This window comes from Lepisosteus oculatus, chromosome 6 (genome assembly GCF_040954835.1).
Source record: "Lepisosteus oculatus isolate fLepOcu1 chromosome 6, fLepOcu1.hap2, whole genome shotgun sequence".
Taxonomy (NCBI): Eukaryota; Metazoa; Chordata; class Actinopteri; order Semionotiformes; family Lepisosteidae; genus Lepisosteus; species Lepisosteus oculatus.
This window is the reverse complement of record NC_090701.1, coordinates 45,837,019-45,863,736: the sequence shown is the minus strand read 5'-3', so window position 1 is coordinate 45,863,736 and position 26,718 is coordinate 45,837,019. Positions and strand designations below refer to the sequence as shown.

At 51.1% G+C, this 26,718-nt stretch overlaps 58 non-coding genes across 58 annotated transcripts; 18 read left to right on the top strand and 40 right to left on the bottom strand.

Moving 5' to 3' along the window:
* Positions 1-356: 356 nt before the first annotated feature.
* Positions 357-427, bottom strand: trnag-ccc (transfer RNA glycine (anticodon CCC)). The gene has a single exon. It is a non-coding gene; the product is annotated as a tRNA-Gly (tRNA).
* A 347-nt stretch (positions 428-774) lies between these two features.
* Positions 775-847, bottom strand: trnak-uuu (transfer RNA lysine (anticodon UUU)). Its single transcript has one exon. It is a non-coding gene; the product is annotated as a tRNA-Lys (tRNA).
* Positions 848-1,054: 207 nt separating this feature from the next.
* On the top strand, positions 1,055-1,142 carry trnay-gua (transfer RNA tyrosine (anticodon GUA)). Its single transcript is given in 2 exon segments — positions 1,055-1,091; positions 1,107-1,142. It is a non-coding gene; the product is annotated as a tRNA-Tyr (tRNA).
* Positions 1,143-1,630: 488 nt separating this feature from the next.
* trnag-ccc (transfer RNA glycine (anticodon CCC)) lies at positions 1,631-1,701 on the bottom strand. The gene has a single exon. It is a non-coding gene; the product is annotated as a tRNA-Gly (tRNA).
* Positions 1,702-2,048: 347 nt separating this feature from the next.
* On the bottom strand, positions 2,049-2,121 carry trnak-uuu (transfer RNA lysine (anticodon UUU)). The gene has a single exon. It is a non-coding gene; the product is annotated as a tRNA-Lys (tRNA).
* A 207-nt stretch (positions 2,122-2,328) lies between these two features.
* trnay-gua (transfer RNA tyrosine (anticodon GUA)) lies at positions 2,329-2,416 on the top strand. Its single transcript is given in 2 exon segments — positions 2,329-2,365; positions 2,381-2,416. It is a non-coding gene; the product is annotated as a tRNA-Tyr (tRNA).
* A 488-nt stretch (positions 2,417-2,904) lies between these two features.
* trnag-ccc (transfer RNA glycine (anticodon CCC)) lies at positions 2,905-2,975 on the bottom strand. Its single transcript has one exon. It is a non-coding gene; the product is annotated as a tRNA-Gly (tRNA).
* A 347-nt stretch (positions 2,976-3,322) lies between these two features.
* On the bottom strand, positions 3,323-3,395 carry trnak-uuu (transfer RNA lysine (anticodon UUU)). Its single transcript has one exon. It is a non-coding gene; the product is annotated as a tRNA-Lys (tRNA).
* Positions 3,396-3,602: 207 nt separating this feature from the next.
* Positions 3,603-3,690, top strand: trnay-gua (transfer RNA tyrosine (anticodon GUA)). Its single transcript is given in 2 exon segments — positions 3,603-3,639; positions 3,655-3,690. It is a non-coding gene; the product is annotated as a tRNA-Tyr (tRNA).
* Positions 3,691-4,178: 488 nt separating this feature from the next.
* On the bottom strand, positions 4,179-4,249 carry trnag-ccc (transfer RNA glycine (anticodon CCC)). The gene has a single exon. It is a non-coding gene; the product is annotated as a tRNA-Gly (tRNA).
* Positions 4,250-4,596: 347 nt separating this feature from the next.
* Positions 4,597-4,669, bottom strand: trnak-uuu (transfer RNA lysine (anticodon UUU)). Its single transcript has one exon. It is a non-coding gene; the product is annotated as a tRNA-Lys (tRNA).
* Positions 4,670-4,876: 207 nt separating this feature from the next.
* trnay-gua (transfer RNA tyrosine (anticodon GUA)) lies at positions 4,877-4,964 on the top strand. The gene is given in 2 exon segments: positions 4,877-4,913; positions 4,929-4,964. It is a non-coding gene; the product is annotated as a tRNA-Tyr (tRNA).
* Positions 4,965-5,452: 488 nt separating this feature from the next.
* trnag-ccc (transfer RNA glycine (anticodon CCC)) lies at positions 5,453-5,523 on the bottom strand. Its single transcript has one exon. It is a non-coding gene; the product is annotated as a tRNA-Gly (tRNA).
* A 347-nt stretch (positions 5,524-5,870) lies between these two features.
* Positions 5,871-5,943, bottom strand: trnak-uuu (transfer RNA lysine (anticodon UUU)). The gene has a single exon. It is a non-coding gene; the product is annotated as a tRNA-Lys (tRNA).
* A 207-nt stretch (positions 5,944-6,150) lies between these two features.
* On the top strand, positions 6,151-6,238 carry trnay-gua (transfer RNA tyrosine (anticodon GUA)). Its single transcript is given in 2 exon segments — positions 6,151-6,187; positions 6,203-6,238. It is a non-coding gene; the product is annotated as a tRNA-Tyr (tRNA).
* A 488-nt stretch (positions 6,239-6,726) lies between these two features.
* On the bottom strand, positions 6,727-6,797 carry trnag-ccc (transfer RNA glycine (anticodon CCC)). Its single transcript has one exon. It is a non-coding gene; the product is annotated as a tRNA-Gly (tRNA).
* Positions 6,798-7,144: 347 nt separating this feature from the next.
* On the bottom strand, positions 7,145-7,217 carry trnak-uuu (transfer RNA lysine (anticodon UUU)). The gene has a single exon. It is a non-coding gene; the product is annotated as a tRNA-Lys (tRNA).
* A 207-nt stretch (positions 7,218-7,424) lies between these two features.
* Positions 7,425-7,512, top strand: trnay-gua (transfer RNA tyrosine (anticodon GUA)). Its single transcript is given in 2 exon segments — positions 7,425-7,461; positions 7,477-7,512. It is a non-coding gene; the product is annotated as a tRNA-Tyr (tRNA).
* Positions 7,513-8,000: 488 nt separating this feature from the next.
* Positions 8,001-8,071, bottom strand: trnag-ccc (transfer RNA glycine (anticodon CCC)). The gene has a single exon. It is a non-coding gene; the product is annotated as a tRNA-Gly (tRNA).
* A 347-nt stretch (positions 8,072-8,418) lies between these two features.
* On the bottom strand, positions 8,419-8,491 carry trnak-uuu (transfer RNA lysine (anticodon UUU)). Its single transcript has one exon. It is a non-coding gene; the product is annotated as a tRNA-Lys (tRNA).
* A 207-nt stretch (positions 8,492-8,698) lies between these two features.
* On the top strand, positions 8,699-8,786 carry trnay-gua (transfer RNA tyrosine (anticodon GUA)). Its single transcript is given in 2 exon segments — positions 8,699-8,735; positions 8,751-8,786. It is a non-coding gene; the product is annotated as a tRNA-Tyr (tRNA).
* A 488-nt stretch (positions 8,787-9,274) lies between these two features.
* trnag-ccc (transfer RNA glycine (anticodon CCC)) lies at positions 9,275-9,345 on the bottom strand. The gene has a single exon. It is a non-coding gene; the product is annotated as a tRNA-Gly (tRNA).
* A 347-nt stretch (positions 9,346-9,692) lies between these two features.
* trnak-uuu (transfer RNA lysine (anticodon UUU)) lies at positions 9,693-9,765 on the bottom strand. Its single transcript has one exon. It is a non-coding gene; the product is annotated as a tRNA-Lys (tRNA).
* Positions 9,766-9,972: 207 nt separating this feature from the next.
* Positions 9,973-10,060, top strand: trnay-gua (transfer RNA tyrosine (anticodon GUA)). The gene is given in 2 exon segments: positions 9,973-10,009; positions 10,025-10,060. It is a non-coding gene; the product is annotated as a tRNA-Tyr (tRNA).
* A 488-nt stretch (positions 10,061-10,548) lies between these two features.
* On the bottom strand, positions 10,549-10,619 carry trnag-ccc (transfer RNA glycine (anticodon CCC)). Its single transcript has one exon. It is a non-coding gene; the product is annotated as a tRNA-Gly (tRNA).
* Positions 10,620-10,966: 347 nt separating this feature from the next.
* trnak-uuu (transfer RNA lysine (anticodon UUU)) lies at positions 10,967-11,039 on the bottom strand. The gene has a single exon. It is a non-coding gene; the product is annotated as a tRNA-Lys (tRNA).
* Positions 11,040-11,246: 207 nt separating this feature from the next.
* trnay-gua (transfer RNA tyrosine (anticodon GUA)) lies at positions 11,247-11,334 on the top strand. The gene is given in 2 exon segments: positions 11,247-11,283; positions 11,299-11,334. It is a non-coding gene; the product is annotated as a tRNA-Tyr (tRNA).
* Positions 11,335-11,822: 488 nt separating this feature from the next.
* On the bottom strand, positions 11,823-11,893 carry trnag-ccc (transfer RNA glycine (anticodon CCC)). The gene has a single exon. It is a non-coding gene; the product is annotated as a tRNA-Gly (tRNA).
* Positions 11,894-12,240: 347 nt separating this feature from the next.
* Positions 12,241-12,313, bottom strand: trnak-uuu (transfer RNA lysine (anticodon UUU)). The gene has a single exon. It is a non-coding gene; the product is annotated as a tRNA-Lys (tRNA).
* A 207-nt stretch (positions 12,314-12,520) lies between these two features.
* Positions 12,521-12,608, top strand: trnay-gua (transfer RNA tyrosine (anticodon GUA)). The gene is given in 2 exon segments: positions 12,521-12,557; positions 12,573-12,608. It is a non-coding gene; the product is annotated as a tRNA-Tyr (tRNA).
* Positions 12,609-13,096: 488 nt separating this feature from the next.
* trnag-ccc (transfer RNA glycine (anticodon CCC)) lies at positions 13,097-13,167 on the bottom strand. Its single transcript has one exon. It is a non-coding gene; the product is annotated as a tRNA-Gly (tRNA).
* Positions 13,168-13,514: 347 nt separating this feature from the next.
* Positions 13,515-13,587, bottom strand: trnak-uuu (transfer RNA lysine (anticodon UUU)). The gene has a single exon. It is a non-coding gene; the product is annotated as a tRNA-Lys (tRNA).
* Positions 13,588-13,780: 193 nt separating this feature from the next.
* On the top strand, positions 13,781-13,868 carry trnay-gua (transfer RNA tyrosine (anticodon GUA)). Its single transcript is given in 2 exon segments — positions 13,781-13,817; positions 13,833-13,868. It is a non-coding gene; the product is annotated as a tRNA-Tyr (tRNA).
* Positions 13,869-14,356: 488 nt separating this feature from the next.
* trnag-ccc (transfer RNA glycine (anticodon CCC)) lies at positions 14,357-14,427 on the bottom strand. Its single transcript has one exon. It is a non-coding gene; the product is annotated as a tRNA-Gly (tRNA).
* A 347-nt stretch (positions 14,428-14,774) lies between these two features.
* Positions 14,775-14,847, bottom strand: trnak-uuu (transfer RNA lysine (anticodon UUU)). Its single transcript has one exon. It is a non-coding gene; the product is annotated as a tRNA-Lys (tRNA).
* A 207-nt stretch (positions 14,848-15,054) lies between these two features.
* On the top strand, positions 15,055-15,142 carry trnay-gua (transfer RNA tyrosine (anticodon GUA)). The gene is given in 2 exon segments: positions 15,055-15,091; positions 15,107-15,142. It is a non-coding gene; the product is annotated as a tRNA-Tyr (tRNA).
* Positions 15,143-15,630: 488 nt separating this feature from the next.
* On the bottom strand, positions 15,631-15,701 carry trnag-ccc (transfer RNA glycine (anticodon CCC)). The gene has a single exon. It is a non-coding gene; the product is annotated as a tRNA-Gly (tRNA).
* Positions 15,702-16,048: 347 nt separating this feature from the next.
* Positions 16,049-16,121, bottom strand: trnak-uuu (transfer RNA lysine (anticodon UUU)). The gene has a single exon. It is a non-coding gene; the product is annotated as a tRNA-Lys (tRNA).
* A 207-nt stretch (positions 16,122-16,328) lies between these two features.
* On the top strand, positions 16,329-16,416 carry trnay-gua (transfer RNA tyrosine (anticodon GUA)). Its single transcript is given in 2 exon segments — positions 16,329-16,365; positions 16,381-16,416. It is a non-coding gene; the product is annotated as a tRNA-Tyr (tRNA).
* Positions 16,417-16,904: 488 nt separating this feature from the next.
* trnag-ccc (transfer RNA glycine (anticodon CCC)) lies at positions 16,905-16,975 on the bottom strand. The gene has a single exon. It is a non-coding gene; the product is annotated as a tRNA-Gly (tRNA).
* A 347-nt stretch (positions 16,976-17,322) lies between these two features.
* Positions 17,323-17,395, bottom strand: trnak-uuu (transfer RNA lysine (anticodon UUU)). The gene has a single exon. It is a non-coding gene; the product is annotated as a tRNA-Lys (tRNA).
* Positions 17,396-17,602: 207 nt separating this feature from the next.
* Positions 17,603-17,690, top strand: trnay-gua (transfer RNA tyrosine (anticodon GUA)). The gene is given in 2 exon segments: positions 17,603-17,639; positions 17,655-17,690. It is a non-coding gene; the product is annotated as a tRNA-Tyr (tRNA).
* Positions 17,691-18,178: 488 nt separating this feature from the next.
* trnag-ccc (transfer RNA glycine (anticodon CCC)) lies at positions 18,179-18,249 on the bottom strand. Its single transcript has one exon. It is a non-coding gene; the product is annotated as a tRNA-Gly (tRNA).
* Positions 18,250-18,596: 347 nt separating this feature from the next.
* trnak-uuu (transfer RNA lysine (anticodon UUU)) lies at positions 18,597-18,669 on the bottom strand. Its single transcript has one exon. It is a non-coding gene; the product is annotated as a tRNA-Lys (tRNA).
* Positions 18,670-18,876: 207 nt separating this feature from the next.
* trnay-gua (transfer RNA tyrosine (anticodon GUA)) lies at positions 18,877-18,964 on the top strand. Its single transcript is given in 2 exon segments — positions 18,877-18,913; positions 18,929-18,964. It is a non-coding gene; the product is annotated as a tRNA-Tyr (tRNA).
* A 488-nt stretch (positions 18,965-19,452) lies between these two features.
* trnag-ccc (transfer RNA glycine (anticodon CCC)) lies at positions 19,453-19,523 on the bottom strand. The gene has a single exon. It is a non-coding gene; the product is annotated as a tRNA-Gly (tRNA).
* Positions 19,524-19,870: 347 nt separating this feature from the next.
* Positions 19,871-19,943, bottom strand: trnak-uuu (transfer RNA lysine (anticodon UUU)). Its single transcript has one exon. It is a non-coding gene; the product is annotated as a tRNA-Lys (tRNA).
* A 193-nt stretch (positions 19,944-20,136) lies between these two features.
* On the top strand, positions 20,137-20,224 carry trnay-gua (transfer RNA tyrosine (anticodon GUA)). The gene is given in 2 exon segments: positions 20,137-20,173; positions 20,189-20,224. It is a non-coding gene; the product is annotated as a tRNA-Tyr (tRNA).
* A 495-nt stretch (positions 20,225-20,719) lies between these two features.
* trnag-ccc (transfer RNA glycine (anticodon CCC)) lies at positions 20,720-20,790 on the bottom strand. Its single transcript has one exon. It is a non-coding gene; the product is annotated as a tRNA-Gly (tRNA).
* Positions 20,791-21,137: 347 nt separating this feature from the next.
* On the bottom strand, positions 21,138-21,210 carry trnak-uuu (transfer RNA lysine (anticodon UUU)). Its single transcript has one exon. It is a non-coding gene; the product is annotated as a tRNA-Lys (tRNA).
* Positions 21,211-21,414: 204 nt separating this feature from the next.
* trnay-gua (transfer RNA tyrosine (anticodon GUA)) lies at positions 21,415-21,502 on the top strand. Its single transcript is given in 2 exon segments — positions 21,415-21,451; positions 21,467-21,502. It is a non-coding gene; the product is annotated as a tRNA-Tyr (tRNA).
* Positions 21,503-21,997: 495 nt separating this feature from the next.
* trnag-ccc (transfer RNA glycine (anticodon CCC)) lies at positions 21,998-22,068 on the bottom strand. The gene has a single exon. It is a non-coding gene; the product is annotated as a tRNA-Gly (tRNA).
* A 347-nt stretch (positions 22,069-22,415) lies between these two features.
* On the bottom strand, positions 22,416-22,488 carry trnak-uuu (transfer RNA lysine (anticodon UUU)). Its single transcript has one exon. It is a non-coding gene; the product is annotated as a tRNA-Lys (tRNA).
* Positions 22,489-22,692: 204 nt separating this feature from the next.
* trnay-gua (transfer RNA tyrosine (anticodon GUA)) lies at positions 22,693-22,780 on the top strand. Its single transcript is given in 2 exon segments — positions 22,693-22,729; positions 22,745-22,780. It is a non-coding gene; the product is annotated as a tRNA-Tyr (tRNA).
* Positions 22,781-24,347: 1,567 nt separating this feature from the next.
* Positions 24,348-24,420, bottom strand: trnat-ugu (transfer RNA threonine (anticodon UGU)). Its single transcript has one exon. It is a non-coding gene; the product is annotated as a tRNA-Thr (tRNA).
* Positions 24,421-24,597: 177 nt separating this feature from the next.
* On the bottom strand, positions 24,598-24,670 carry trnak-uuu (transfer RNA lysine (anticodon UUU)). The gene has a single exon. It is a non-coding gene; the product is annotated as a tRNA-Lys (tRNA).
* A 1,752-nt stretch (positions 24,671-26,422) lies between these two features.
* On the bottom strand, positions 26,423-26,495 carry trnat-ugu (transfer RNA threonine (anticodon UGU)). The gene has a single exon. It is a non-coding gene; the product is annotated as a tRNA-Thr (tRNA).
* Positions 26,496-26,641: 146 nt separating this feature from the next.
* Positions 26,642-26,714, bottom strand: trnak-uuu (transfer RNA lysine (anticodon UUU)). Its single transcript has one exon. It is a non-coding gene; the product is annotated as a tRNA-Lys (tRNA).
* Between the last annotated feature and the right edge of the window lie 4 nt (positions 26,715-26,718).

Here is a 26,718-nt window from a genome sequence, read left to right as displayed (position 1 = left end):
TGCTAAGCTTTCCTTTTGCAAAACACTGCGTCAGCGCTGGTGCGCTCAAAACCTAGTCGCAAAGACAAGTGAGACTAAAGGAGGCGCTCGGTGGAGCCCATCGCCGGCACCCTTTCTGTAAGCCTCACCATTGCAGTAGACGTTTGAGTACAAAGCTGTTAAAAAGGAGGCAAGGTATAGCCCCAGAAAGCAAGCAGCACCTTCTGTATTGATGGTCATTCATCCAGTAACCACTTCCTCCTACTCAATATGTTGATGCTTTGATATGCAAACATTTCCCCAGCAGGGGCCACCAATCACCCAGAGCCACACCTCACCCATTAATCAGTGCCAGGCCCACAAGCTAGAGCCCAGGCTGCGCCAGCCGGGAATCGAACCCGGGTCGCAAGAATGGGAATCTTGCATGATACCACTACACCACTGGCGCCCACGGAGAGAGCTTGCTCACACCACAGTTTAAGCCTCTTATCCTCTCACAGGCCAAAGGGAGCAAAGCCCTTCTTTTTGCCCAGCCCACACACCCCACAATTACCTCTGCCCTGCCTAATTTGAAGCTTTGGGAATTTGCAACGAGAAGAGCCGACGGAAGAGGAAAAAAATGCCAAAGATGTACCACCATTGTTTCACTGTCGTCTTCCAGGCCCCTTTGACTCCGTCCAGGACAAACACCACACAAGGACCTCTGCGCTGCTAATGCGGAAGTCTGTGCCCTTGCAATGAGGAGGGCCGCAAACAAAAGCCCGGGGGGTGGGGCTTAGACCTGAGTCACCATAACACCCGAACAGGGACTTGAACCCTGGACCCTCAGATTAAAAGTCTGATGCTCTACCGACTGAGCTATCCGGGCTCTACGACAGAAGCAGGAGCAGCAGCAGGGACATACAGGATCCTCAAAGGCCACATGTTTGGTCCACTGAAGAGAGCAAGCCGAGGAAACGACAACGAGCCCAGGAATCTCTGTTAGATCCAACATGACACAGTGCTGTGCTTTCCAAAGAACAGGAACTCCACCCTGCCTCGGGCTGTGAACGTCAGAGAGAGGACACGCACGGCGCCCTCGATAGCTCAGTTGGTAGAGTGGAGGACTGTAGTGGAGAAGGCCGGACATCCTTAGGTCGCTGGTTCGAATCCGGCTCGAGGGACGCTACTGTTTTGGCCCTTGACAATCAAAAAAGAAGAAAATGAGCAAACCTCTCTCTCGCTTGGACCGTAAGGCGGTCAGACATTAGAGCGGAGTCGCCGTCTTTAGAATTCTGCATTCTACTGCTCGCGTCTGCTAAGCTTTCCTTTTGCAAAACACTGCGTCAGCGCTGGTGCGCTCAAAACCTAGTCGCAAAGACAAGTGAGACTAAAGGAGGCGCTCGGTGGAGCCCATCGCCGGCACCCTTTCTGTAAGCCTCACCATTGCAGTAGACGTTTGAGTACAAAGCTGTTAAAAAGGAGGCAAGGTATAGCCCCAGAAAGCAAGCAGCACCTTCTGTATTGATGGTCATTCATCCAGTAACCACTTCCTCCTACTCAATATGTTGATGCTTTGATATGCAAACATTTCCCCAGCAGGGGCCACCAATCACCCAGAGCCACACCTCACCCATTAATCAGTGCCAGGCCCACAAGCTAGAGCCCAGGCTGCGCCAGCCGGGAATCGAACCCGGGTCGCAAGAATGGGAATCTTGCATGATACCACTACACCACTGGCGCCCACGGAGAGAGCTTGCTCACACCACAGTTTAAGCCTCTTATCCTCTCACAGGCCAAAGGGAGCAAAGCCCTTCTTTTTGCCCAGCCCACACACCCCACAATTACCTCTGCCCTGCCTAATTTGAAGCTTTGGGAATTTGCAACGAGAAGAGCCGACGGAAGAGGAAAAAAATGCCAAAGACGTACCACCATTGTTTCACTGTCGTCTTCCAGGCCCCTTTGACTCCGTCCAGGACAAACACCACACAAGGACCTCTGCGCTGCTAATGCGGAAGTCTGTGCCCTTGCAATGAGGAGGGCCGCAAACAAAAGCCCAGGGGGTGGGGCTTAGACCTGAGTCACCATAACACCCGAACAGGGACTTGAACCCTGGACCCTCAGATTAAAAGTCTGATGCTCTACCGACTGAGCTATCCGGGCTCTACGACAGAAGCAGGAGCAGCAGCAGGGACATACAGGATCCTCAAAGGCCACATGTTTGGTCCACTGAAGAGAGCAAGCCGAGGAAACGACAACGAGCCCAGGAATCTCTGTTAGATCCAACATGACACAGTGCTGTGCTTTCCAAAGAACAGGAACTCCACCCTGCCTCGGGCTGTGAACGTCAGAGAGAGGACATGCACGGCGCCCTCGATAGCTCAGTTGGTAGAGCGGAGGACTGTAGTGGAGAAGGCCGGACATCCTTAGGTCGCTGGTTCGAATCCGGCTCGAGGGACGCTACTGTTTTGGCCCTTGACAATCAAAAAAGAAGAAAATTAGCAAACCTCTCTCTCGCTTGGACCGTAAGGCGGTCAGACATTAGAGCGGAGTCGCCGTCTTTAGAATTCTGCATTCTACTGCTCGCGTCTGCTAAGCTTTCCTTTTGCAAAACACTGCGTCAGCGCTGGTGCGCTCAAAACCTAGTCGCAAAGACAAGTGAGACTAAAGGAGGCGCTCGGTGGAGCCCATCGCCGGCACCCTTTCTGTAAGCCTCACCATTGCAGTAGACGTTTGAGTACAAAGCTGTTAAAAAGGAGGCAAGGTATAGCTCCAGAAAGCAAGCAGCACCTTCTGTATTGATGGTCATTCATCCAGTAACCACTTCCTCCTACTCAATATGTTGATGCTTTGATATGCAAACATTTCCCCAGCAGGGGCCACCAATCACCCAGAGCCACACCTCACCCATTAATCAGTGCCAGGCCCACAAGCTAGAGCCCAGGCTGCGCCAGCCGGGAATCGAACCCGGGTCGCAAGAATGGGAATCTTGCATGATACCACTACACCACTGGCGCCCACGGAGAGAGCTTGCTCACACCACAGTTTAAGCCTCTTATCCTCTCACAGGCCAAAGGGAGCAAAGCCCTTCTTTTTGCCCAGCCCACACACCCCACAATTACCTCTGCCCTGCCTAATTTGAAGCTTTGGGAATTTGCAACGAGAAGAGCCGACGGAAGAGGAAAAAAATGCCAAAGACGTACCACCATTGTTTCACTGTCGTCTTCCAGGCCCCTTTGACTCCGTCCAGGACAAACACCACACAAGGACCTCTGCGCTGCTAATGCGGAAGTCTGTGCCCTTGCAATGAGGAGGGCCGCAAACAAAAGCCCGGGGGGTGGGGCTTAGACCTGAGTCACCATAACACCCGAACAGGGACTTGAACCCTGGACCCTCAGATTAAAAGTCTGATGCTCTACCGACTGAGCTATCCGGGCTCTACGACAGAAGCAGGAGCAGCAGCAGGGACATACAGGATCCTCAAAGGCCACATGTTTGGTCCACTGAAGAGAGCAAGCCGAGGAAACGACAACGAGCCCAGGAATCTCTGTTAGATCCAACATGACACAGTGCTGTGCTTTCCAAAGAACAGGAACTCCACCCTGCCTCGGGCTGTGAACGTCAGAGAGAGGACACGCACGGCTCCCTCGATAGCTCAGTTGGTAGAGCGGAGGACTGTAGTGGAGAAGGCCGGACATCCTTAGGTCGCTGGTTCGAATCCGGCTCGAGGGACGCTACTGTTTTGGCCCTTGACAATCAAAAAAGAAGAAAATGAGCAAACCTCTCTCTCGCTTGGACCGTAAGGCGGTCAGACATTAGAGCGGAGTCGCCGTCTTTAGAATTCTGCATTCTACTGCTCGCGTCTGCTAAGCTTTCCTTTTGCAAAACACTGCGTCAGCGCTGGTGCGCTCAAAACCTAGTCGCAAAGACAAGTGAGACTAAAGGAGGCGCTCGGTGGAGCCCATCGCCGGCACCCTTTCTGTAAGCCTCACCATTGCAGTAGACGTTTGAGTACAAAGCTGTTAAAAAGGAGGCAAGGTATAGCCCCAGAAAGCAAGCAGCACCTTCTGTATTGATGGTCATTCATCCAGTAACCACTTCCTCCTACTCAATATGTTGATGCTTTGATATGCAAACATTTCCCCAGCAGGGGCCACCAATCACCCAGAGCCACACCTCACCCATTAATCAGTGCCAGGCCCACAAGCTAGAGCCCAGGCTGCGCCAGCCGGGAATCGAACCCGGGTCGCAAGAATGGGAATCTTGCATGATACCACTACACCACTGGCGCCCACGGAGAGAGCTTGCTCACACCACAGTTTAAGCCTCTTATCCTCTCACAGGCCAAAGGGAGCAAAGCCCTTCTTTTTGCCCAGCCCACACACCCCACAATTACCTCTGCCCTGCCTAATTTGAAGCTTTGGGAATTTGCAACGAGAAGAGCCGACGGAAGAGGAAAAAAATGCCAAAGACGTACCACCATTGTTTCACTGTCGTCTTCCAGGCCCCTTTGACTCCGTCCAGGACAAACACCACACAAGGACCTCTGCGCTGCTAATGCGGAAGTCTGTGCCCTTGCAATGAGGAGGGCCGCAAACAAAAGCCCGGGGGGTGGGGCTTAGACCTGAGTCACCATAACACCCGAACAGGGACTTGAACCCTGGACCCTCAGATTAAAAGTCTGATGCTCTACCGACTGAGCTATCCGGGCTCTACGACAGAAGCAGGAGCAGCAGCAGGGACATACAGGATCCTCAAAGGCCACATGTTTGGTCCACTGAAGAGAGCAAGCCGAGGAAACGACAACGAGCCCAGGAATCTCTGTTAGATCCAACATGACACAGTGCTGTGCTTTCCAAAGAACAGGAACTCCACCCTGCCTCGGGCTGTGAACGTCAGAGAGAGGACACGCACGGCTCCCTCGATAGCTCAGTTGGTAGAGCGGAGGACTGTAGTGGAGAAGGCCGGACATCCTTAGGTTGCTGGTTCGAATCCGGCTCGAGGGACGCTACTGTTTTGGCCCTTGACAATGAAAAAAGAAGAAAATGAGCAAACCTCTCTCTCGCTTGGACCGTAAGGCGGTCAGACATTAGAGCGGAGTCGCCGTCTTTAGAATTCTGCATTCTACTGCTCGCGTCTGCTAAGCTTTCCTTTTGCAAAACACTGCGTCAGCGCTGGTGCGCTCAAAACCTAGTCGCAAAGACAAGTGAGACTAAAGGAGGCGCTCGGTGGAGCCCATCGCCGGCACCCTTTCTGTAAGCCTCACCATTGCAGTAGACGTTTGAGTACAAAGCTGTTAAAAAGGAGGCAAGGTATAGCCCCAGAAAGCAAGCAGCACCTTCTGTATTGATGGTCATTCATCCAGTAACCACTTCCTCCTACTCAATATGTTGATGCTTTGATATGCAAACATTTCCCCAGCAGGGGCCACCAATCACCCAGAGCCACACCTCACCCATTAATCAGTGCCAGGCCCACAAGCTAGAGCCCAGGCTGCGCCAGCCGGGAATCGAACCCGGGTCGCAAGAATGGGAATCTTGCATGATACCACTACACCACTGGCGCCCACGGAGAGAGCTTGCTCACACCACAGTTTAAGCCTCTTATCCTCTCACAGGCCAAAGGGAGCAAAGCCCTTCTTTTTGCCCAGCCCACACACCCCACAATTACCTCTGCCCTGCCTAATTTGAAGCTTTGGGAATTTGCAACGAGAAGAGCCGACGGAAGAGGAAAAAAATGCCAAAGACGTACTACCATTGTTTCACTGTCGTCTTCCAGGCCCCTTTGACTCCGTCCAGGACAAACACCACACAAGGACCTCTGCGCTGCTAATGCGGAATTCTGTGCCCTTGCAATGAGGAGGGCCGCAAACAAAAGCCCAGGGGGTGGGGCTTAGACCTGAGTCACCATAACACCCGAACAGGGACTTGAACCCTGGACCCTCAGATTAAAAGTCTGATGCTCTACCGACTGAGCTATCCGGGCTCTACGACAGAAGCAGGAGCAGCAGCAGGGACATACAGGATCCTCAAAGGCCACATGTTTGTTCCACTGAAGAGAGCAAGCCGAGGAAACGACAACGAGCCCAGGAATCTCTGTTAGATCCAACATGACACAGTGCTGTGCTTTCCAAAGAACAGGAACTCCACCCTGCCTCGGGCTGTGAACGTCAGAGAGAGGACACGCACGGCTCCCTCGATAGCTCAGTTGGTAGAGCGGAGGACTGTAGTGGAGAAGGCCGGACATCCTTAGGTCGCTGGTTCGAATCCGGCTCGAGGGACGCTACTGTTTTGGCCCTTGACAATCAAAAAAGAAGAAAATGAGCAAACCTCTCTCTCGCTTGGACCGTAAGGCGGTCAGACATTAGAGCGGAGTCGCCGTCTTTAGAATTCTGCATTCTACTGCTCGCGTCTGCTAAGCTTTCTTTTTGCAAAACACTGCGTCAGCGCTGGTGCGCTCAAAACCTAGTCGCAAAGACAAGTGAGACTAAAGGAGGCGCTCGGTGGAGCCCATCGCCGGCACCCTTTCTGTAAGCCTCACCATTGCAGTAGACGTTTGAGTACAAAGCTGTTAAAAAGGAGGCAAGGTATAGCCCCAGAAAGCAAGCAGCACCTTCTGTATTGATGGTCATTCATCCAGTAACCACTTCCTCCTACTCAATATGTTGATGCTTTGATATGCAAACATTTCCCCAGCAGGGGCCACCAATCACCCAGAGCCACACCTCACCCATTAATCAGTGCCAGGCCCACAAGCTAGAGCCCAGGCTGCGCCAGCTGGGAATCGAACCCGGGTCGCAAGAATGGGAATCTTGCATGATACCACTACACCACTGGCGCCCACGGAGAGAGCTTGCTCACACCACAGTTTAAGCCTCTTATCCTCTCACAGGCCAAAGGGAGCAAAGCCCTTCTTTTTGCCCAGCCCACACACCCCACAATTACCTCTGCCCTGCCTAATTTGAAGCTTTGGGAATTTGCAACGAGAAGAGCCGACGGAAGAGGAAAAAAATGCCAAAGACGTACCACCATTGTTTCACTGTCGTCTTCCAGGCCCCTTTGACTCCGTCCAGGACAAACACCACACAAGGACCTCTGCGCTGCTAATGCGGAAGTCTGTGCCCTTGCAATGAGGAGGGCCGCAAACAAAAGCCCGGGGGGTGGGGCTTAGACCTGAGTCACCATAACACCCGAACAGGGACTTGAACCCTGGACCCTCAGATTAAAAGTCTGATGCTCTACCGACTGAGCTATCCGGGCTCTACGACAGAAGCAGGAGCAGCAGCAGGGACATACAGGATCCTCAAAGGCCACATGTTTGGTCCACTGAAGAGAGCAAGCCGAGGAAACGACAACGAGCCCAGGAATCTCTGTTAGATCCAACATGACACAGTGCTGTGCTTTCCAAAGAACAGGAACTCCACCCTGCCTCGGGCTGTGAACGTCAGAGAGAGGACACGCACGGCTCCCTCGATAGCTCAGTTGGTAGAGCGGAGGACTGTAGTGGAGAAGGCCGGACATCCTTAGGTCGCTGGTTCGAATCCGGCTCGAGGGACGCTACTGTTTTGGCCCTTGACAATGAAAAAAGAAGAAAATGAGCAAACCTCTCTCTCGCTTGGACCGTAAGGCGGTCAGACATTAGAGCGGAGTCGCCGTCTTTAGAATTCTGCATTCTACTGCTCGCGTCTGCTAAGCTTTCCTTTTGCAAAACACTGCGTCAGCGCTGGTGCGCTCAAAACCTAGTCGCAAAGACAAGTGAGACTAAAGGAGGCGCTCGGTGGAGCCCATCGCCGGCACCCTTTCTGTAAGCCTCACCATTGCAGTAGACGTTTGAGTACAAAGCTGTTAAAAAGGAGGCAAGGTATAGCCCCAGAAAGCAAGCAGCACCTTCTGTATTGATGGTCATTCATCCAGTAACCACTTCCTCCTACTCAATATGTTGATGCTTTGATATGCAAACATTTCCCCAGCAGGGGCCACCAATCACCCAGAGCCACACCTCACCCATTAATCAGTGCCAGGCCCACAAGCTAGAGCCCAGGCTGCGCCAGCCGGGAATCGAACCCGGGTCGCAAGAATGGGAATCTTGCATGATACCACTACACCACTGGCGCCCACGGAGAGAGCTTGCTCACACCACAGTTTAAGCCTCTTATCCTCTCACAGGCCAAAGGGAGCAAAGCCCTTCTTTTTGCCCAGCCCACACACCCCACAATTACCTCTGCCCTGCCTAATTTGAAGCTTTGGGAATTTGCAACGAGAAGAGCCGACGGAAGAGGAAAAAAATGCCAAAGACGTACCACCATTGTTTCACTGTCGTCTTCCAGGCCCCTTTGACTCCGTCCAGGACAAACACCACACAAGGACCTCTGCGCTGCTAATGCGGAAGTCTGTGCCCTTGCAATGAGGAGGGCCGCAAACAAAAGCCCGGGGGGTGGGGCTTAGACCTGAGTCACCATAACACCCGAACAGGGACTTGAACCCTGGACCCTCAGATTAAAAGTCTGATGCTCTACCGACTGAGCTATCCGGGCTCTACGACAGAAGCAGGAGCAGCAGCAGGGACATACAGGATCCTCAAAGGCCACATGTTTGGTCCACTGAAGAGAGCAAGCCGAGGAAACGACAACGAGCCCAGGAATCTCTGTTAGATCCAACATGACACAGTGCTGTGCTTTCCAAAGAACAGGAACTCCACCCTGCCTCGGGCTGTGAACGTCAGAGAGAGGACACGCACGGCTCCCTCGATAGCTCAGTTGGTAGAGCGGAGGACTGTAGTGGAGAAGGCCGGACATCCTTAGGTCGCTGGTTCGAATCCGGCTCGAGGGACGCTACTGTTTTGGCCCTTGACAATCAAAAAAGAAGAAAATGAGCAAACCTCTCTCTCGCTTGGACCGTAAGGCGGTCAGACATTAGAGCGGAGTCGCCGTCTTTAGAATTCTGCATTCTACTGCTCGCGTCTGCTAAGCTTTCCTTTTGCAAAACACTGCGTCAGCGCTGGTGCGCTCAAAACCTAGTCGCAAAGACAAGTGAGACTAAAGGAGGCGCTTGGTGGAGCCCATCGCCGGCACCCTTTCTGTAAGCCTCACCATTGCAGTAGACGTTTGAGTACAAAGCTGTTAAAAAGGAGGCAAGGTATAGCCCCAGAAAGCAAGCAGCACCTTCTGTATTGATGGTCATTCATCCAGTAACCACTTCCTCCTACTCAATATGTTGATGCTTTGATATGCAAACATTTCCCCAGCAGGGGCCACCAATCACCCAGAGCCACACCTCACCCATTAATCAGTGCCAGGCCCACAAGCTAGAGCCCAGGCTGCGCCAGCCGGGAATCGAACCCGGGTCGCAAGAATGGGAATCTTGCATGATACCACTACACCACTGGCGCCCACGGAGAGAGCTTGCTCACACCACAGTTTAAGCCTCTTATCCTCTCACAGGCCAAAGGGAGCAAAGCCCTTCTTTTTGCCCAGCCCACACACCCCACAAATACCTCTGCCCTGCCTAATTTGAAGCTTTGGGAATTTGCAACGAGAAGAGCCGACGGAAGAGGAAAAAAATGCCAAAGACGTACCACCATTGTTTCACTGTCGTCTTCCAGGCCCCTTTGACTCCGTCCAGGACAAACACCACACAAGGACCTCTGCGCTGCTAATGCGGAATTCTGTGCCCTTGCAATGAGGAGGGCCGCAAACAAAAGCCCAGGGGGTGGGGCTTAGACCTGAGTCACCATAACACCCGAACAGGGACTTGAACCCTGGACCCTCAGATTAAAAGTCTGATGCTCTACCGACTGAGCTATCCGGACTCTACGACAGAAGCAGGAGCAGCAGCAGGGACATACAGGATCCTCAAAGGCCACATGTTTGGTCCACTGAAGAGAGCAAGCCGAGGAAACGACAACGAGCCCAGGAATCTCTGTTAGATCCAACATGACACAGTGCTGTGCTTTCCAAAGAACAGGAACTCCACCCTGCCTCGGGCTGTGAACGTCAGAGAGAGGACACGCACGGCTCCCTCGATAGCTCAGTTGGTAGAGCGGAGGACTGTAGTGGAGAAGGCCGGACATCCTTAGGTCGCTGGTTCGAATCCGGCTCGAGGGACGCTACTGTTTTGGCCCTTGACAATCAAAAAAGAAGAAAATGAGCAAACCTCTCTCTCGCTTGGACCGTAAGGCGGTCAGACATTAGAGCGGAGTCGCCGTCTTTAGAATTCTGCATTCTACTGCTCGCGTCTGCTAAGCTTTCTTTTTGCAAAACACTGCGTCAGCGCTGGTGCGCTCAAAACCTAGTCGCAAAGACAAGTGAGACTAAAGGAGGCGCTCGGTGGAGCCCATCGCCGGCACCCTTTCTGTAAGCCTCACCATTGCAGTAGACGTTTGAGTACAAAGCTGTTAAAAAGGAGGCAAGGTATAGCCCCAGAAAGCAAGCAGCACCTTCTGTATTGATGGTCATTCATCCAGTAACCACTTCCTCCTACTCAATATGTTGATGCTTTGATATGCAAACATTTCCCCAGCAGGGGCCACCAATCACCCAGAGCCACACCTCACCCATTAATCAGTGCCAGGCCCACAAGCTAGAGCCCAGGCTGCGCCAGCCGGGAATCGAACCCGGGTCGCAAGAATGGGAATCTTGCATGATACCACTACACCACTGGCGCCCACGGAGAGAGCTTGCTCACACCACAGTTTAAGCCTCTTATCCTCTCACAGGCCAAAGGGAGCAAAGCCCTTCTTTTTGCCCAGCCCACACACCCCACAATTACCTCTGCCCTGCCTAATTTGAAGCTTTGGGAATTTGCAACGAGAAGAGCCGACGGAAGAGGAAAAAAATGCCAAAGACGTACCACCATTGTTTCACTGTCGTCTTCCAGGCCCCTTTGACTCCGTCCAGGACAAACACCACACAAGGACCTCTGCGCTGCTAATGCGGAAGTCTGTGCCCTTGCAATGAGGAGGGCCGCAAACAAAAGCCCGGGGGGTGGGGCTTAGACCTGAGTCACCATAACACCCGAACAGGGACTTGAACCCTGGACCCTCAGATTAAAAGTCTGATGCTCTACCGACTGAGCTATCCGGGCTCTACGACAGAAGCAGGAGCAGCAGCAGGGACATACAGGATCCTCAAAGGCCACATGTTTGGTCCACTGAAGAGAGCAAGCCGAGGAAACGACAACGAGCCCAGGAATCTCTGTTAGATCCAACATGACACAGTGCTGTGCTTTCCAAAGAACAGGAACTCCACCCTGCCTCGGGCTGTGAACGTCAGAGAGAGGACACGCACGGCTCCCTCGATAGCTCAGTTGGTAGAGCGGAGGACTGTAGTGGAGAAGGCCGGACATCCTTAGGTTGCTGGTTCGAATCCGGCTCGAGGGACACTACTGTTTTGGCCCTTGACAATGAAAAAAGAAGAAAATGAGCAAACCTCTCTCTCGCTTGGACCGTAAGGCGGTCAGACATTAGAGCGGAGTCGCCGTCTTTAGAATTCTGCATTCTACTGCTCGCGTCTGCTAAGCTTTCTTTTTGCAAAACACTGCGTCAGCGCTGGTGCGCTCAAAACCTAGTCGCAAAGACAAGTGAGACTAAAGGAGGCGCTCGGTGGAGCCCATCGCCGGCACCCTTTCTGTAAGCCTCACCATTGCAGTAGACGTTTGAGTACAAAGCTGTTAAAAAGGAGGCAAGGTATAGCCCCAGAAAGCAAGCAGCACCTTCTGTATTGATGGTCATTCATCCAGTAACCACTTCCTCCTACTCAATATGTTGATGCTTTGATATGCAAACATTTCCCCAGCAGGGGCCACCAATCACCCAGAGCCACACCTCACCCATTAATCAGTGCCAGGCCCACAAGCTAGAGCCCAGGCTGTGCCAGCCGGGAATCGAACCCGGGTCGCAAGAATGGGAATCTTGCATGATACCACTACACCACTGGCGCCCACGGAGAGAGCTTGCTCACACCACAGTTTAAGCCTCTTATCCTCTCACAGGCCAAAGGGAGCAAAGCCCTTCTTTTTGCCCAGCCCACACACCCCACAATTACCTCTGCCCTGCCTAATTTGAAGCTTTGGGAATTTGCAACGAGAAGAGCCGACGGAAGAGGAAAAAAATGCCAAAGACGTACCACCATTGTTTCACTGTCGTCTTCCAGGCCCCTTTGACTCCGTCCAGGACAAACACCACACAAGGACCTCTGCGCTGCTAATGCGGAAGTCTGTGCCCTTGCAATGAGGAGGGCCGCAAACAAAAGCCCGGGGGGTGGGGCTTAGACCTGAGTCACCATAACACCCGAACAGGGACTTGAACCCTGGACCCTCAGATTAAAAGTCTGATGCTCTACCGACTGAGCTATCCGGGCTCTACGACAGAAGCAGGAGCAGCAGCAGGGACATACAGGATCCTCAAAGGCCACATGTTTGGTCCACTGAAGAGAGCAAGCCGAGGAAACGACAACGAGCCCAGGAATCTCTGTTAGATCCAACATGACACAGTGCTGTGCTTTCCAAAGAACAGGAACTCCACCCTGCCTCGGGCTGTGAACGTCAGAGAGAGGACACGCACGGCTCCCTCGATAGCTCAGTTGGTAGAGCGGAGGACTGTAGTGGAGAAGGCCGGACATCCTTAGGTCGCTGGTTCGAATCCGGCTCGAGGGACGCTACTGTTTTGGCCCTTGACAATCAAAAAAGAAGAAAATGAGCAAACCTCTCTCTCGCTTGGACCGTAAGGCGGTCAGACATTAGAGCGGAGTCGCCGTCTTTAGAATTCTGCATTCTACTGCTCGCGTCTGCTAAGCTTTCTTTTTGCAAAACACTGCGTCAGCGCTGGTGCGCTCAAAACCTAGTCGCAAAGACAAGTGAGACTAAAGGAGGCGCTCGGTGGAGCCCATCGCCGGCACCCTTTCTGTAAGCCTCACCATTGCAGTAGACGTTTGAGTACAAAGCTGTTAAAAAGGAGGCAAGGTATAGCCCCAGAAAGCAAGCAGCACCTTCTGTATTGATGGTCATTCATCCAGTAACCACTTCCTCCTACTCAATATGTTGATGCTTTGATATGCAAACATTTCCCCAGCAGGGGCCACCAATCACCCAGAGCCACACCTCACCCATTAATCAGTGCCAGGCCCACAAGCTAGAGCCCAGGCTGCGCCAGCCGGGAATCGAACCCGGGTCGCAAGAATGGGAATCTTGCATGATACCACTACACCACTGGCGCCCACGGAGAGAGCTTGCTCACACCACAGTTTAAGCCTCTTATCCTCTCACAGGCCAAAGGGAGCAAAGCCCTTCTTTTTGCCCAGCCCACACACCCCACAATTACCTCTGCCCTGCCTAATTTGAAGCTTTGGGAATTTGCAACGAGAAGAGCCGACGGAAGAGGAAAAAAATGCCAAAGACGTACCACCATTGTTTCACTGTCGTCTTCCAGGCCCCTTTGACTCCGTCCAGGACAAACACCACACAAGGACCTCTGCGCTGCTAATGCGGAAGTCTGTGCCCTTGCAATGAGGAGGGCCGCAAACAAAAGCCCGGGGGGTGGGGCTTAGACCTGAGTCACCATAACACCCGAACAGGGACTTGAACCCTGGACCCTCAGATTAAAAGTCTGATGCTCTACCGACTGAGCTATCCGGGCTCTACGACAGAAGCAGGAGCAGCAGCAGGGACATACAGGATCCTCAAAGGCCACATGTTTGGTCCACTGAAGAGACGACAACGAGCCCAGGAATCTCTGTTAGATCCAACATGACACAGTGCCGTGCTTTCCAAAGAACAGGAACTCCACCCTGCCTCGGGCTGTGAACGTCAGAGAGAGGACACGCACGGCTCCCTCGATAGCTCAGTTGGTAGAGCGGAGGACTGTAGTGGAGAAGGCTGGACATCCTTAGGTCGCTGGTTTGAATCCGGCTCGAGGGACGCTACTGTTTTGGCCCTTGACAATCAAAAAAGAAGAAAATGAGCAAACCTCTCTCTCGCTTGGACCGTAAGGCGGTCAGACATTAGAGCGGAGTCGCCGTCTTTAGAATTCTGCATTCTACTGCTCGCGTCTGCTAAGCTTTCCTTTTGCAAAACACTGCGTCAGCGCTGGTGCGCTCAAAACCTAGTCGCAAAGACAAGTGAGACTAAAGGAGGCGCTCGGTGGAGCCCATCGCCGGCACCCTTTCTGTAAGCCTCACCATTGCAGTAGACGTTTGAGTACAAAGCTGTTAAAAAGGAGGCAAGGTATAGCCCCAGAAAGCAAGCAGCACCTTCTGTATTGATGGTCATTCATCCAGTAACCACTTCCTCCTACTCAATATGTTGATGCTTTGATATGCAAACATTTCCCCAGCAGGGGCCACCAATCACCCAGAGCCACACCTCACCCATTAATCAGTGCCAGGCCCACAAGCTAGAGCCCAGGCTGCGCCAGCCGGGAATCGAACCCGGGTCGCAAGAATGGGAATCTTGCATGATACCACTACACCACTGGCGCCCACGGAGAGAGCTTGCTCACACCACAGTTTAAGCCTCTTATCCTCTCACAGGCCAAAGGGAGCAAAGCCCTTCTTTTTGCCCAGCCCACACACCCCACAAATACCTCTGCCCTGCCTAATTTGAAGCTTTGGGAATTTGCAACGAGAAGAGCCGACGGAAGAGGAAAAAAATGCCAAAGACGTACCACCATTGTTTCACTGTCGTCTTCCAGGCCCCTTTGACTCCGTCCAGGACAAACACCACACAAGGACCTCTGCGCTGCTAATGCGGAAGTCTGTGCCCTTGCAATGAGGAGGGCCGCAAACAAAAGCCCGGGGGGTGGGGCTTAGACCTGAGTCACCATAACACCCGAACAGGGACTTGAACCCTGGACCCTCAGATTAAAAGTCTGATGCTCTACCGACTGAGCTATCCGGGCTCTACGACAGAAGCAGGAGCAGCAGCAGGGACATACAGGATCCTCAAAGGCCACATGTTTGGTCCACTGAAGAGAGCAAGCCGAGGAAACGACAACGAGCCCAGGAATCTCTGTTAGATCCAACATGACACAGTGCTGTGCTTTCCAAAGAACAGGAACTCCACCCTGCCTCGGGCTGTGAACGTCAGAGAGAGGACACGCACGGCTCCCTCGATAGCTCAGTTGGTAGAGCGGAGGACTGTAGTGGAGAAGGCCGGACATCCTTAGGTCGCTGGTTCGAATCCGGCTCGAGGGACGCTACTGTTTTGGCCCTTGACAATCAAAAAAGAAGAAAATGAGCAAACCTCTCTCTCGCTTGGACCGTAAGGCGGTCAGACATTAGAGCGGAGTCGCCGTCTTTAGAATTCTGCATTCTACTGCTCGCGTCTGCTAAGCTTTCCTTTTGCAAAACACTGCGTCAGCGCTGGTGCGCTCAAAACCTAGTCGCAAAGACAAGTGAGACTAAAGGAGGCGCTCGGTGGAGCCCATCGCCGGCACCCTTTCTGTAAGCCTCACCATTGCAGTAGACGTTTGAGTACAAAGCTGTTAAAAAGGAGGCAAGGTATAGCCCCAGAAAGCAAGCAGCACCTTCTGTATTGATGGTCATTCATCCAGTAACCACTTCCTCCTACTCAATATGTTGATGCTTTGATATGCAAACATTTCCCCAGCAGGGGCCACCAATCACCCAGAGCCACACCTCACCCATTAATCAGTGCCAGGCCCACAAGCTAGAGCCCAGGCTGCGCCAGCCGGGAATCGAACCCGGGTCGCAAGAATGGGAATCTTGCATGATACCACTACACCACTGGCGCCCACGGAGAGAGCTTGCTCACACCACAGTTTAAGCCTCTTATCCTCTCACAGGCCAAAGGGAGCAAAGCCCTTCTTTTTGCCCAGCCCACACACCCCACAAATACCTCTGCCCTGCCTAATTTGAAGCTTTGGGAATTTGCAACGAGAAGAGCCGACGGAAGAGGAAAAAAATGCCAAAGACGTACCACCATTGTTTCACTGTCGTCTTCCAGGCCCCTTTGACTCCGTCCAGGACAAACACCACACAAGGACCTCTGCGCTGCTAATGCGGAATTCTGTGCCCTTGCAATGAGGAGGGCCGCAAACAAAAGCCCAGGGGGTGGGGCTTAGACCTGAGTCACCATAACACCCGAACAGGGACTTGAACCCTGGACCCTCAGATTAAAAGTCTGATGCTCTACCGACTGAGCTATCCGGGCTCTACGACAGAAGCAGGAGCAGCAGCAGGGACATACAGGATCCTCAAAGGCCACATGTTTGGTCCACTGAAGAGAGCAAGCCGAGGAAACGACAACGAGCCCAGGAATCTCTGTTAGATCCAACATGACACAGTGCTGTGCTTTCCAAAGAACAGGAACTCCACCCTGCCTCGGGCTGTGAACGTCAGAGAGAGGACACGCACGGCTCCCTCGATAGCTCAGTTGGTAGAGCGGAGGACTGTAGTGGAGAAGGCCGGACATCCTTAGGTCGCTGGTTCGAATCCGGCTCGAGGGACGCTACTGTTTTGGCCCTTGACAATCAAAAAAGAAGAAAATGAGCAAACCTCTCTCTCGCTTGGACCGTAAGGCGGTCAGACATTAGAGCGGAGTCGCCGTCTTTAGAATTCTGCATTCTACTGCTCGCGTCTGCTAAGCTTTCTTTTTGCAAAACACTGCGTCAGCGCTGGTGCGCTCAAAACCTAGTCGCAAAGACAAGTGAGACTAAAGGAGGCGCTCGGTGGAGCCCATCGCCGGCACCCTTTCTGTAAGCCTCACCATTGCAGTAGACGTTTGAGTACAAAGCTGTTAAAAAGGAGGCAAGGTATAGCCCCAGAAAGCAAGCAGCACCTTCTGTATTGATGGTCATTCATCCAGTAACCACTTCCTCCTACTCAATATGTTGATGCTTTGATATGCAAACATTTCCCCAGCAGGGGCCACCAATCACCCAGAGCCACACCTCACCCATTAATCAGTGCCAGGCCCACAAGCTAGAGCCCAGGCTGCGCCAGCCGGGAATCGAACCCGGGTCGCAAGAATGGGAATCTTGCATGATACCACTACACCACTGGCGCCCACGGAGAGAGCTTGCTCACACCACAGTTTAAGCCTCTTATCCTCTCACAGGCCAAAGGGAGCAAAGCCCTTCTTTTTGCCCAGCCCACACACCCCACAATTACCTCTGCCCTGCCTAATTTGAAGCTTTGGGAATTTGCAACGAGAAGAGCCGACGGAAGAGGAAAAAAATGCCAAAGACGTACCACCATTGTTTCACTGTCGTCTTCCAGGCCCCTTTGACTCCGTCCAGGACAAACACCACACAAGGACCTCTGCGCTGCTAATGCGGAAGTCTGTGCCCTTGCAATGAGGAGGGCCGCAAACAAAAGCCCGGGGGGTGGGGCTTAGACCTGAGTCACCATAACACCCGAACAGGGACTTGAACCCTGGACCCTCAGATTAAAAGTCTGATGCTCTACCGACTGAGCTATCCGGGCTCTACGACAGAAGCAGGAGCAGCAGCAGGGACATACAGGATCCTCAAAGGCCACATGTTTGGTCCACTGAAGAGAGCAAGCCGAGGAAACGACAACGAGCCCAGGAATCTCTGTTAGATCCAACATGACACAGTGCTGTGCTTTCCAAAGAACAGGAACTCCACCCTGCCTCGGGCTGTGAACGTCAGAGAGAGGACACGCACGGCTCCCTCGATAGCTCAGTTGGTAGAGCGGAGGACTGTAGTGGAGAAGGCCGGACATCCTTAGGTCGCTGGTTCGAATCCGGCTCGAGGGACACTACTGTTTTGGCCCTTGACAATGAAAAAAGAAGAAAATGAGCAAACCTCTCTCTCGCTTGGACCGTAAGGCGGTCAGACATTAGAGCGGAGTCGCCGTCTTTAGAATTCTGCATTCTACTGCTCGCGTCTGCTAAGCTTTCTTTTTGCAAAACACTGCGTCAGCGCTGGTGCGCTCAAAACCTAGTCGCAAAGACAAGTGAGACTAAAGGAGGCGCTCGGTGGAGCCCATCGCCGGCACCCTTTCTGTAAGCCTCACCATTGCAGTAGACGTTTGAGTACAAAGCTGTTAAAAAGGAGGCAAGGTATAGCCCCAGAAAGCAAGCAGCACCTTCTGTATTGATGGTCATTCATCCAGTAACCACTTCCTCCTACTCAATATGTTGATGCTTTGATATGCAAACATTTCCCCAGCAGGGGCCACCAATCACCCAGAGCCACACCTCACCCATTAATCAGTGCCAGGCCCACAAGCTAGAGCCCAGGCTGCGCCAGCCGGGAATCGAACCCGGGTCGCAAGAATGGGAATCTTGCATGATACCACTACACCACTGGCGCCCACGGAGAGAGCTTGCTCACACCACAGTTTAAGCCTCTTATCCTCTCACAGGCCAAAGGGAGCAAAGCCCTTCTTTTTGCCCAGCCCACACACCCCACAATTACCTCTGCCCTGCCTAATTTGAAGCTTTGGGAATTTGCAACGAGAAGAGCCGACGGAAGAGGAAAAAAATGCCAAAGACGTACCACCATTGTTTCACTGTCGTCTTCCAGGCCCCTTTGACTCCGTCCAGGACAAACACCACACAAGGACCTCTGCGCTGCTAATGCGGAAGTCTGTGCCCTTGCAATGAGGAGGGCCGCAAACAAAAGCCCGGGGGGTGGGGCTTAGACCTGAGTCACCATAACACCCGAACAGGGACTTGAACCCTGGACCCTCAGATTAAAAGTCTGATGCTCTACCGACTGAGCTATCCGGGCTCTACGACAGAAGCAGGAGCAGCAGCAGGGACATACAGGATCCTCAAAGGCCACATGTTTGGTCCACTGAAGAGAGCAAGCCGAGGAAACGACAACGAGCCCAGGAATCTCTGTTAGATCCAACATGACACAGTGCTGTGCTTTCCAAAGAACAGGAACTCCACCCTGCCTCGGGCTGTGAACGTCAGAGAGAGGACACGCACGGCTCCCTCGATAGCTCAGTTGGTAGAGCGGAGGACTGTAGTGGAGAAGGCCGGACATCCTTAGGTCGCTGGTTCGAATCCGGCTCGAGGGACGCTACTGTTTTGGCCCTTGACAATCAAAAAAGAAGAAAATGAGCAAACCTCTCTCTCGCTTGGACCGTAAGGCGGTCAGACATTAGAGCGGAGTCGCCGTCTTTAGAATTCTGCATTCTACTGCTCGCGTCTGCTAAGCTTTCTTTTTGCAAAACACTGCGTCAGCGCTGGTGCGCTCAAAACCTAGTCGCAAAGACAAGTGAGACTAAAGGAGGCGCTCGGTGGAGCCCATCGCCGGCACCCTTTCTGTAAGCCTCACCATTGCAGTAGACGTTTGAGTACAAAGCTGTTAAAAAGGAGGCAAGGTATAGCCCCAGAAAGCAAGCAGCACCTTCTGTATTGATGGTCATTCATCCAGTAACCACTTCCTCCTACTCAATATGTTGATGCTTTGATATGCAAACATTTCCCCAGCAGGGGCCACCAATCACCCAGAGCCACACCTCACCCATTAATCAGTGCCAGGCCCACAAGCTAGAGCCCAGGCTGCGCCAGCCGGGAATCGAACCCGGGTCGCAAGAATGGGAATCTTGCATGATACCACTACACCACTGGCGCCCACGGAGAGAGCTTGCTCACACCACAGTTTAAGCCTCTTATCCTCTCACAGGCCAAAGGGAGCAAAGCCCTTCTTTTTGCCCAGCCCACACACCCCACAATTACCTCTGCCCTGCCTAATTTGAAGCTTTGGGAATTTGCAACGAGAAGAGCCGACGGAAGAGGAAAAAAATGCCAAAGACGTACCACCATTGTTTCACTGTCGTCTTCCAGGCCCCTTTGACTCCGTCCAGGACAAACACCACACAAGGACCTCTGCGCTGCTAATGCGGAAGTCTGTGCCCTTGCAATGAGGAGGGCCGCAAACAAAAGCCCGGGGGGTGGGGCTTAGACCTGAGTCACCATAACACCCGAACAGGGACTTGAACCCTGGACCCTCAGATTAAAAGTCTGATGCTCTACCGACTGAGCTATCCGGGCTCTACGACAGAAGCAGGAGCAGCAGCAGGGACATACAGGATCCTCAAAGGCCACATGTTTGGTCCACTGAAGAGACGACAACGAGCCCAGGAATCTCTGTTAGATCCAACATGACACAGTGCCGTGCTTTCCAAAGAACAGGAACTCCACCCTGCCTCGGGCTGTGAACGTCAGAGAGAGGACACGCACGGCTCCCTCGATAGCTCAGTTGGTAGAGCGGAGGACTGTAGTGGAGAAGGCTGGACATCCTTAGGTCGCTGGTTTGAATCCGGCTCGAGGGACGCTACTGTTTTGGCCCTTGACAATCAAAAAAGAAGAAAATGAGCAAACCTCTCTCTCGCTTGGACCGTAAGGCGGTCAGACATTAGAGGGGAGTCGCCGTCTTTAGAATTCTGCATTCTACTGCTCGCGTCTGCTAAGCTTTCCTTTTGCAAAACACTGCGTCAGTGCTGGTGCGCTCAAAACCTAGTCGCAAAGACAAGTGAGACTAAAGGAGGCGCTCGGTGGAGCCCATCGCCGGCACCCTTTCTGTAAGCCTCACCATTGCAGTAGACGTTTGAGTACAAAGCTGTTAAAAAGGAGGCCAGCTATAGCCCCAGAAAGCAAGCAGCACCTTCTGTATTGATGGTCATTCATCCAGTAACCACTTCCTCCTACTCAATATGTTGATGCTTTGATATGCAAACATTTCCCCAGCAGGGGCCACCAATCACCCAGAGCCACACCTCACCCATTAATCAGTGCTTGCTCCCAAGCCCACAAGCTAGAGCCCAGGCTGCGCCAGCCGGGAATCGAACCCGGGTCACAAGAATGGGAATCTTGCATGATACCACTACACCACTGGCGCCCACGGAGAGTGCTTGCTCACACCACAGTTTAAGCCTCTTATCCTCTCACAGGCCAAAGGGAGCAAAGCCCTTCTTTTTGCCCAGCCCACACACCCCACAATTACCTCTGCCCTGCCTAATTTGAAGCTTTGGGAATTTGCAACGAGAAGAGCCGACGGAAGAGGAAAAAAATGCCAAAGACGTACCACCATTGTTTCACTGTCGTCTTCCAGGCCCCTTTGACTCCGTCCAGGACAAACACCACACAAGGACCTCTGCGCTGCTAATGCGGAATTCTGTGCCCTTGCAATGAGGAGGGCCGCAAACAAAAGCCCGGGGGGTGGGGCTTAGACCTGAGTCACCATAACACCCGAACAGGGACTTGAACCCTGGACCCTCAGATTAAAAGTCTGATGCTCTACCGACTGAGCTATCCGGGCTCTACGACAGAAGCAGGAGCAGCAGCAGGGACATACAGGATCCTCAAAGGCCACATGTTTGGTCCACTGAGAGCAAGCCGAGGAAATGACAACAAGCCCAGGAATCTCTGTTAGATCCAACATGACACAGTGCCGTGCTTTCCAAAGAACAGGAACTCCACCCTGCCTCGGGCTGTGAACGTCAGAGAGAGGACACGCACGGCTCCCTCGATAGCTCAGTTGGTAGAGCGGAGGACTGTAGTGGAGAAGGCTGGACATCCTTAGGTCGCTGGTTCGAATCCGGCTCGAGGGACGCTACTGTTTTGGCCCTTGACAATCAAAAAAGAAGAAAATGAGCAAACCTCTCTCTCGCTTGGACCGTAAGGCGGTCAGACATTAGAGCGGAGTCGCCGTCTTTAGAATTCTGCATTCTACTGCTCGCGTCTGCTAAGCTTTCCTTTTGCAAAACACTGCGTCAGTGCTGGTGCGCTCAAAACCTAGTCGCAAAGACAAGTGAGACTAAAGGAGGCGCTCGGTGGAGCCCATCGCCGGCACCCTTTCTGTAAGCCTCACCATTGCAGTAGACGTTTGAGTACAAAGCTGTTAAAAAGGAGGCCAGCTATAGCCCCAGAAAGCAAGCAGCACCTTCTGTATTGATGGTCATTCATCCAGTAACCACTTCCTCCTACTCAATATGTTGATGCTTTGATATGCAAACATTTCCCCAGCAGGGGCCACCAATCACCCAGAGCCACACCTCACCCATTAATCAGTGCTTGCTCCCAAGCCCACAAGCTAGAGCCCAGGCTGCGCCAGCCGGGAATCGAACCCGGGTCACAAGAATGGGAATCTTGCATGATACCACTACACCACTGGCGCCCACGGAGAGTGCTTGCTCACACCACAGTTTAAGCCTCTTATCCTCTCACAGGCCAAAGGGAGCAAAGCCCTTCTTTTTGCCCAGCCCACACACCCCACAATTACCTCTGCCCTGCCTAATTTGAAGCTTTGGGAATTTGCAACGAGAAGAGCCGACGGAAGAGGAAAAAAATGCCAAAGACGTACCACCATTGTTTCACTGTCGTCTTCCAGGCCCCTTTGACTCCGTCCAGGACAAACACCACACAAGGACCTCTGCGCTGCTAATGCGGAATTCTGTGCCCTTGCAATGAGGAGGGCCGCAAACAAAAGCCCAGGGGGTGGGGCTTAGACCTGAGTCACCATAACACCCGAACAGGGACTTGAACCCTGGACCCTCAGATTAAAAGTCTGATGCTCTACCGACTGAGCTATCCGGGCTCTACGACAGAAGCAGGAGCAGCAGCAGGGACATACAGGATCCTCAAAGGCCACATGTTTGGTCCACTGAGAGCAAGCCGAGGAAATGACAACAAGCCCAGGAATCTCTGTTAGATCCAACATGACACAGTGCCGTGCTTTCCAAAGAACAGGAACTCCACCCTGCCTCGGGCTGTGAACGTCAGAGAGAGGACACGCACGGCTCCCTCGATAGCTCAGTTGGTAGAGCGGAGGACTGTAGTGGAGAAGGCCGGACATCCTTAGGTCGCTGGTTCGAATCCGGCTCGAGGGACGCTACTGTTTTGGCCCTTGACAATCAAAAAAGAAGAGAATGAGCAAACCTCTCTCTCGCTTGGACCGTAAGGCGGTCAGACATTAGAGCGGAGTCGCCGTCTTTAGAATTCTGCATTCTACTGCTCGCGTCTGCTAAGCTTTCCTTTTGCAAAACACTGCGTCAGCGCTGGTGCGCTCAAAACCTAGTCGCAAAGACAAGTGAGACTAAAGGAGGCGCTCGGTGGAGCCCATCGCCGGCACCCTTTCTGTAAGCCTCACCATTGCAGTAGACGTTTGAGTACAAAGCTGTTAAAAAGGAGGCCAGCTATAGCCCCAGAAAGCAAGCAGCACCTTCTGTATTGATTGACAGACTGCGGGTTTTTGCAAAACCCAGGTCGCAAGAATGGGAATCTTGCATGATACCACTACACCACTGGCGCCAACGGAAAGTGGTTGTTCACACCCTATTATTACTTGTACTATGAATACTTTATGTTCTGTCACATCTTCCGACACTGATGTGGCTGTCTCTATTCTATCTAATTGCATCTCTGACATAAAAATTTGGATGACTCAAAACTTCCTTCATCTTAACTGTGACAAGACTGAAGTCATGCTTATTGGTACCCCCCATCAACTTCGTAAAGCCAGTCCTGTAACCCTGTCTGTAGATGGCTCTGTACTTGAGCTCCAATCAAAATTGAAAAACCTTGGGGTTATATTCGATTCTGGCTTAACATTCGACCCACATGTACAGCATAGTGTCAAAACATCTTTTTTTCACCTTAGAAATATCGCAAGACTACGCCCTATGCTATCATTAACTGTGGCTGAAAAGCTGATCAACATATTTGTATTCTCTCGAATTGACTACTGCAATGCTCTGCTCCCTGGGGTATCTAAATCTACTGCAGTATGTCCAAAATTCAGCAGCCAGAATCCTGACCAGGTCTAGTGCAAGTGTTCACATTACTCCTATCCTGGAGTCCTTGCACTGGCTTCCGGTCAAATTCCGCGTAGACTTTAAAATCCTCATGCTCACCTACAAGGCTTTACATGGCTTGGCACCTCAATACCTGTCTGAACTTTTATCACCCTACTCCCCACCTCGCAACCTCCGCTCTTCAAATTCTGCCCTCCTTACTGTCCCCCAAGCCCGTCTACATTGTATGGGCGACAGGGCCTTCTCCTGCTATGCCCCCAAGCTCTGGAACTCTTTGCCCAAGGATATTAGAGAGTCACCTTCTCTAAACTCCTTCAAATCCAGACTCAAAACCCTCCTTTTCAGAAAAGCCTTTACTTAACTGGTTCCATTCTTCACCCCTCTGCTCTTCTTAATACCATATTCCACGGTCTCCTCTATTGTTATTGTTGTATTGTTGTAATTATAATTGTGTCCTGTCTTGTGAAATTTTCTTATTTATTGTTGTAGTCTTCTTATTTATTGTTATTGTCATCCTGTAAAGCGCTTTGAGAAGCCACCTTTAAAGGCGCTATATAAAATAAAGTTTATTATTATTATTATTATTATTATCTTCCAAATCTTCCAAGTTGCTGCTATTAGGAAAATAATGAAAAGCTGAACAAGGCCCCAGCGAGATTTGAACTCGTGACCCCTGGTTTACAAGACCAGTGCTCTAACCCCTGAGCTATGGAGCCTCCTGTATGGGTCCTCTCAGCTGGTCTTTTTTAAAAAGTTAGTATATGTTTATTGTGCCTAGTATCGTGCAGTGAAGAAAAATCTGAGTTGGCAGGAACTACTGCCTAAAATTCAACGGTTTTTGTTTAACAGACAATTTTTAGAATAATTTTTATTAACAAGCTAAAAACAACATCCGCCCGAACAGGGACTTGAACCCTGGACCCTCAGATTAAAAGTCTGATGCTCTACCGACTGAGCTATCCGGGCTTCGACAATTCTTACCATATCTGCTGCTCATGGCAATTAGAACGCATGTGTCTGTAATTTCTGATATGCTGGATATCTTTATATTACATGCTTGAAATCTTTATATTCCATGGCTGTGGAAATTCGTAGATATTATACAACGTCGAGGGTTCGTTAGGCTGTTATCCGGCTTGGTGTGTGTTTTTAAATGGTTAAATCAGGCGGAGCGGTACCATGCTGTGTAGCCGATCCCCTTTAATCCTGTTTTATCAGTACAATGGAGGTTAACAAAAATGCTTTACGGATACACTCCCTAGAAGTTAACTGAATCATTTATCTGCACCTCTGACATAACACTTCACTGCACACTTCATGTACAAAAGGCATACACTGTGCTCAAATAATGAACAAGTCAAAACAATGCATACGAGATGCGAAGAAAACGAGTCGTTTAAAGTACGATCAGGAAAACAAAGGTTGCGAGCTTCCTGCCAAAAATAAAAAGAGAAGTGAAGCACAGCTTATTTTCTTCGGAAATAATTGAAAGACCCGGCAGAAATGCAATTGGATGTACTTTATTCACAAATCCCCCGAACATTCGTTCATTCGATTCATTACGTCTTTCTACCCGGTAAAATGAATCGAGCACCAAGCGATCGACTGGGCACATTCCAGATCCCAGAGGTGTGCAGACTGGTTATATATTCAGCTCTGAATGCATATATAAGGATATACCCTGGAGTAGGGAAGGAACAAACCTTGCCAATTTAGTAGTTTTCTATTCTCACACACCTGAAGAAGGCTCCCCAGCTGAAACGGTGCGTCGCTTCTTTTCAGCATAAAATAAACCTTCACCTGTTACAAAGTAATATGTTGTTCTCTAACCACAAACAATATTAAATATAAATGTGTGCATCATTATCAGCTAACTGCGTAATGCCTCGGAATTCAACGCTTCTCTTCACTTTTTTTTACTTGGCTACTGTGTACTACCCGTTTTAGATAGTTGTGCATGATGGTCAGCTGTGACTGTTATTATTTATTATTTCAAGTGAAAGTAAATAAAGATAAAATAAAGTTAAAGTAAACATTATAAATACAATTGTATTGCATGAGAAATATACTTAGAATTTTTAAATTCATATATTTTTACAAAACATTGCAAGTAATATAATGTTACAGTACACATTCTGTCCTGTTTTGTAATGTCCTGTGCACATTGTGCGGTGTTGTCTCTTGTACTGCGCATGTCCTGAGAGAATGACGCAAATAAGTATCCGTGTACGCGTGGCAAATCTAAGGCACAGGCATTACTGCATTAACTTGTCTTACATGTAAATAGAACAATTTAATAGCTCCTAGCAATATTATATGATATGGAATAGTAAGTGTTGTTAACCACTGCAAATATACGAGTAAATCAGACTTTTCCATAATATTTTAGGTAAACTTAACCACCCCCAAACAAAGTAATACATTTACTTTTGTAGATGTTGTAAAAGTGCCGGGTGTAAGCTGGTTGTTTGCAAATTGAGGGATGTTTGTATACTTTGATTATTATTATTATTATTATTTCTTTTGGCATCTGGAAATGCCAAAATAATCAATCCATGCATATAGATTAATACTAAGGGTTGCTATTTCTGCGAAGAACTGCATGTTTTTAAAACTCAGACCCTTCAGCTGTGCTATTAATGTCACATATATATCTGTGATATACAAAAAAACAACAAATATATACCTTGAGCTTTTAAGTTAAAAGGAATGGCAAGTAGGCCCCAGCGAGATTTGAACTCGCGACCCCTGGTTTACAAGACCAGTGCTCTAACCCCTGAGCTATGGAGCCGCTGTCGAAAACATTACCGGTCAGTTCATATAGAAAACATGCGAAACCCCAGCTGATAAATTAAGGACGTAGTTAGTGGGCACGCAATGTAGAAAATGGACTGGAAACTAGCTTGGGATGTTCGCAATAAATACGAAAAAAAGCATCGCCCGAACAGGGACTTGAACCCTGGACCCTCAGATTAAAAGTCTGATGCTCTACCGACTGAGCTATCCGGGCTCTA